Source organism: Salmo trutta, chromosome 17, assembly GCF_901001165.1.
Source record: "Salmo trutta chromosome 17, fSalTru1.1, whole genome shotgun sequence".
Lineage (NCBI taxonomy): Eukaryota > Metazoa > Chordata > Actinopteri > Salmoniformes > Salmonidae > Salmo > Salmo trutta.
In genome coordinates, this window is record NC_042973.1 from 42,013,203 (window position 1) to 42,019,202 (window position 6,000).

Here is a 6,000-nt window from a genome sequence, read left to right on the forward strand (position 1 = left end):
CCTGGACAACACCCTGTCGTTCTCCACTAACATCAAGGCGGTGACCCGATCCTGTAGGTTCATGCTCTACAACATTCGCAGAGTACGACCCTGCCTCACACAGGAAGCGGCGCAGGTCCTAATCCAGGCACTTGTCATCTCCCGTCTGGATTACTGCAACTCGCTGTTGGCTGGGCTCCCTGCCTGTGCCATCAAACCCCTACAACTCATCCAGAACGCCGCAGCCCGTCTGGTGTTCAACCTTCCCAAGTTCTCTCACGTCACCCCGCTCCTCCGCTCTCTCCACTGGCTTCCAGTTGAAGCTCGCATCCGCTACAAGACCATGGTGCTTGCCTACGGAGCTGTGAGGGGAACGGCACCTCCGTACCTTCAGGCTCTGATCAGGCCCTACACCCAAACAAGGGCACTGCGTTCATCCACCTCTGGCCTGCTCGCCTCCCTACCTCTGAGGAAGCACAGTTCCCGCTCAGCCCAGTCAAAACTGTTCGCCGCTCTGGCACCCCAATGGTGGAACAATCTCCCTCACGATGCCAGGACAGCGGAGTCAATCACCACCTTCCGGAGACACCTGAAACCCCACCTCTTTAAGGAATACCTGGGATAGGATAAAGTAATCCTTCTAACCCCCCCCCCCCCTTTAAAGGATTTAGATGCACTATTGTAAAGTGTTTGTTCTACTGGATATTATAGGTGAATGCACCAATTTGTAAGTCGCTCTGGATAAGAGCGTCTGCTAAATGACTTAAATGTAAATGTAATAAGGCTGTAACCTAACAAAATGTGGAGAAAGTGTAGGGCACTTATCCTGAAAGGCCAGATGGTTCTAGTGTTAATATGGGAAGAATGGAAAAGTGGAAAAGTATCTTTCTTTTGTATACTAGTGGTGCGCAGGTGACTAAGCTGAAAATGTGGACTCACTAGTCAATTTTCTGAGAGAAGCATCACATTTGGCACAGAGGTAGATGTACAGTATGCATCCTGAAAATATATATACTGAACAAAAATATAAATGCAACATATAAAGTGTTGGTCCCATGTTTCATTTTCTGAAATAAAAGATCCCAGAAGAAAATGTTCATACGCACAAAAAGCTTATTTCTCTCAAATTTGGTGCACAAATTTGTTTACATCCCTGTTAGTGAGCATTTCTCCTTGCCAAGATAATCCATCCACCTGACAGGTGTGGCATATCAAGAAGCTGATTAAACAGCATGACCATTACACAGGTGCCCCTTGTCCTGGGGACAATAAAAGGCCACTCTAAACGTTTGTCACACAACACAATACTACAGATGTCTCAAGTTTTCAGGGAGCGTGCAATTGGCATGCTGACTGCAGGAATGTCCACCAGAGCTGTTGCCAGAGTGCCTGAGAATTGAATGTTCATTTTTCTACCATAAGCCGCCTCCAATGTTGTTTTAGAGAATTTGGCAGTACGTCCAACCAGCCTCACAACAGCGGACCACGTGTAACCACACCAGCCCAGGACCTCCACATCCGGCTTATTCACGTGTGGGATCATTGGAGACCAGCCACCTGGAAAGCTGATGAAACTGAGGGGTATTTAGGTCTGTAATAAAGCCCTATTGAGGGAAAAAACTCCTCCTGATTGGCTGGGCCTGGCTCCCCAGTGGGGTCCGCGCCGCTGCCCAGTCATGTGAAATCCATAGATAAGGGCCTAATGAATTTATTCAATTGAATGATTTCCTTATATGAACTGCAACTCAGTAAAACTGTTGTAATTGTTGCATGTTGCATTTACTTTTGTTCAGTAGAAATGGAGCCACCCCAGATTTGGAGCCACCCGCTGGGGGGCGTTGCAGCCACTATATGTAAAAATGTATGCTAAAATGTAAATGCATATTTAGATTCCTGCCAATGTCTCTATAACAAGTCAAGATTCTCATCTTCCAGATGCAATTGGAAATGAGTTGATAGCCCATAGCGTTCCAAATGTAAAGCTAATATATATATATATAATATTAGTGGCCATTTTATGTCGTACCATATGTCAAATTAGCTCAATCATCAATTTCTCAGCCTCTGAGTATCACAGAAACACAACACTTTGAATGAATAACAGACAAATGTACAAAAAGATCTGTTCAAAACATGAAAAACATATGAAAACGTCTATTTTCAAACGACAAATTTGACTATAAATGCGTGAATATTTTTTATTTTTTAAACATGTTTATTTTGGGGAATTTAAAGCATTTACGTGTGTTACAAATGGTTAAAGGTCCAATGCAGCCGTGATGAACGCTCTCACTGTCATATCTTGGTCTGAAAAGCCATTGATACAGATGTAATAACATTGTTATAAGCATATAAACAGGCTTTATCTCTGCTTCAGACACAGCCTTTGCAACACAGAGACAGACCATCACTATGGCACTCAAGCTATGAGACCCTGCCAGTAATCGCGCCAATTGTTCGACAAGGCATGCTTCTCACATACTAGATCAGCACTAGACGCCTCTCAGCTGTTCCTCCTCAAAGTGCTCTGAATTTATGTTTTGATTCGTCACATTCCTTAAATCTGTGCATGAGAGAGCCATAACCCCTATGCATTCCTTTAGTTTTAGGAATAATGAACGCAGCAATCAACTGGCATCTTTTATGCTCACTAGTAGGATAATCAGACGTGAAAACTATCTACCGAAAAGTAAATAATTGATGTAATCAGCAGTGGTTATTTTGTTTGTCCAGACCTTTATGTAAGGCTACATTTGATTTTATATTAATTTTGTATGCTATAGGGACTATAGGCAGTGGCGATTCTAGACCATTTCAACTGGGGGGGCCAAGATGGGGCCAGTTGTACTGTTAGAGGGGCCAGTTACATTAGACGTTATTGTTGTCATATCGTTTTGCATATGGTCCGATACTTTTGTGTTCCGCCTAAAGCCGTCCCTCTAGAAAATGTGTGTGTTTATTAGTGTTCCGCGTTGCCACTGTCTAATAACGGATGTAAAAAAAGAATGATAGCAAAAATGTGTTATGTAAAAATTATTTCATAATCCACATTTAGAGGGCCACAAGGGGGTCCAAAATTGTTGTCCCCCCCCCCCCAGAACCGCTAGTGACTATAGGTGCATTTAACACATTAATCGCACGTAACTAACATATGAACGTGATATAACGTTGTGGTAGACTACATTTCTAAACATAAAGCAACAAGCCTACAACGTTATATTCTAACAAATGACAGGCTACATGTGTGCTCTCTCTGTATGAAGCCCAAATAGCGAAGGAAAGTCTGGAGAAATCAACTGTATAGCAAAACAAGCTACCAGCTAAATTGATAAAGTTATTTAACTGGCATTCAAAGTAACACCCAGTAATTGACTCAAAACAGTACTGTAGCTTAAATTACTGCAATATAATGTAGCCTTTAATACGCGGTCTTACCTGTTGAGAATCACCTTACAAGTTACTTTGTTGTTAACTGTCAGACTTGTATCAGCGCAAAGCAAGTCCAGAAAAAAAACTATGCCTCTGAACTTCCAAGCAAATAATAAAGTTTGAATTCGGTCTTCCACCACGAGATATTAATGTTTCCTAATGTGTTCCAGCTTTGTGCCTCCAAGGTTCCTCGGCTGTTTAGCGAAGACGTAAATCGGGACTTTCTGTACGTCTGACACCGTTACTCCCTCTAACTAACCTATGGTGATGATGGCAATGGATGTCTTCCGTTGGATACGGAATCGAGCACGCTGGAAAACAGTAAAGGTTACTTCTGCTGCGTTCCTATACTAGTCGGCACTAGGAAACTCGGGAATGTGCTAATTGGTGAGTCGTTGAATGCGGCACGTGTATAACTACAACCATTTAGCATGTCGGAAATTTCGCCAATTTCCTAGTTCCGACTAGTACTTGAACGCGGCATAACTACAGGGAGGCATATTTGGGAATTCAATTCCCGGAGGAACTGTTATTCCAAAACTGAACCGTTTATTTTTAACAATTTGAAAGGATCATGTAAAGTGAATTTCTGACAAGACGACTCTTGAGGGTTAGGGTTAGGGTTATTCCTGTCAAATAACATCGGTGATTTATCGGTGTTTTGTCACAAGCAACATCAGTAGGCTATACCTAAACCCCAATGAATTCCTAATCCTAATTCGTTTTGCCATATGTTTTATTGCTGTAGTCTAAACGTATATACTAATACTTAGATACTTGATACATAAAGAAACATGCAATTGACTTCCATTTAGGCCTATGACATGAAGATACAATAAAATAATACAATACTTGCTTTATAGGTCAATTTGCAACAACCTGGTTTCAGAGCATTTCGTATTATTCTGTACGTAAATCCAAGATACCTAAATTATTATGATATGTTGCGTTTCTTATGGTATGTATTCATTTGTGTCCATCTCCCATCACGAATGATATGTTATGAATTACAATTTGTAATATATGTTACAAATTTGCAAAACGTAAAATATGTTATGAAATTCAAAACATACAATATGTTACGAATTTGCAAATGTACGATAGGTTATGAATTCTAGCTAGGTAGCTAGCTCGCTAACGTCAGTTAGGCTAGGGGTTAGGGTTAAGATTAGGGGTTAGGTTAAATGTTTAGGGGAAGGGTTAGCTAACATGCTGAGTAGTAAAAAAGTAGTAAGTAGTTGAAAAGTTGCTAATTAGCTAAAATTGTCTGTGATGAGATTTGAACATACAACCTTTGGAACATTCATGTTTTTCTTTGTTGGGACCCGTGGTCCGTAATAAACCCTGTTCTGTGTCTAGGTCCGAATCCAGAATGCGGTCTGCCGGAGTATGTTCCAGCCCTTCCTATTGGAGGGCACTGGTGGGGAAAACTGCTCAGATTGGTATGGCACACACCATTGACTAATGTCACATTAAATTATAAAGATTTACGGAATGGATTTTAACAGACTTTGACCATATTGTTACTTATCTGTCTCGCTATGACATCATGTACCTAGATGTTCCCAAGGAGCATGTAACACAGCCTATATTTCCACTTCCCTTGTGAGACGGTTACTGAGGCTGGGTTTGTCCTGCTGCCAAGCCTCACAGTCCAGACTTCGCTGGAAGACGACACACATGGCTTTGTAACAAAGGAAGCAACACCGATCTACATGTCTGTTTCCACTTTCCCTTTGGTCAATTACGTTCTTCCATGAAGTGTGTTAACATCTGGCCTTGTTGTTGGCTAACATGGTGCTGCTACTAGTAAAGCCATTGTTATCAGTGTGAGAATCAGATCCACTATGTGAAACAGAAATGTTCTTATGTTTACCTAGCACTACTCTACCTGTGAGTTTCAAAATATAATTATTCTTTTGATCTCACTTATCCCTAGTTTTTCTTTCAAAACCAGACTGACAAAGTGTGAAAAGTGAGATCAATCAATCGGTGCAGAGACTGTGGACTATCCTCGGTCATAATACAGTGTGTTATCGAGACAAATCTAAAAAGCATAACCATTAAACAACACATGGATGAAACCATTTGAGTGGAAATCAGTCTCCATTTCTTTAAAATCATTGTCGAATGACAGTTCACTTAAAACCTCTTCATGGAGCCTCTACCAACTGTAACTACAGGAGCCAACAGCTTTCATTCAGACAGTAAAATTAAGACAAAGACGGGTACTTAGGTTCAGATGCTGACAGAAAGGAATATACTGTAAATTTAGAGTCCCACTAAATTTATACTGAGTATACAAAACATTAAGGACACTTGTTCTTTCCATGACATAGACTGACCAGGTGAATCCAGGTGAAAGCTATGATCCCTTATTGATGTCACTTGGTAAATCCACTTCAATCAGTGTAGATAAAGGGGAGGAGACAGGTTAAAGAAGGATTTTTGAGCTTTGAGACAATTGAGACATGGATTGTGTATGTGTGACATTCTGATGGTGAATGGGCAAGGCATAATATGTAAGTGCCTTGGAACGGGGTACGGTAGGTAGTAGGTGCCAAGCGCACCGGTTTGTGTCAAGAACTGCAA

At 41.3% G+C, this 6,000-nt stretch overlaps 1 protein-coding gene and 1 long non-coding RNA gene across 3 annotated transcripts in view; one reads left to right on the plus strand and one right to left on the minus strand.

Moving 5' to 3' along the window:
- Positions 1-3,818, minus strand: part of tspan9a (tetraspanin 9a) — a 290,457-nt gene extending 286,639 nt beyond the window's left edge. For both annotated transcript variants that reach the window (XM_029696833.1, XM_029696832.1), the window contains exon 1: positions 3,415-3,818. The gene's annotated coding sequence lies outside the window, so the exon portion shown is untranslated. The remainder of the gene's footprint in view (positions 1-3,414) is intronic.
- An 874-nt stretch (positions 3,819-4,692) lies between these two features.
- LOC115152213 (uncharacterized) lies at positions 4,693-5,495 on the plus strand. Its single transcript, XR_003867441.1, has 2 exons — positions 4,693-4,850; positions 4,968-5,495. It is a non-coding gene; the product is annotated as an uncharacterized LOC115152213 (long non-coding RNA).
- The last annotated feature ends 505 nt before the right edge of the window (positions 5,496-6,000 follow it).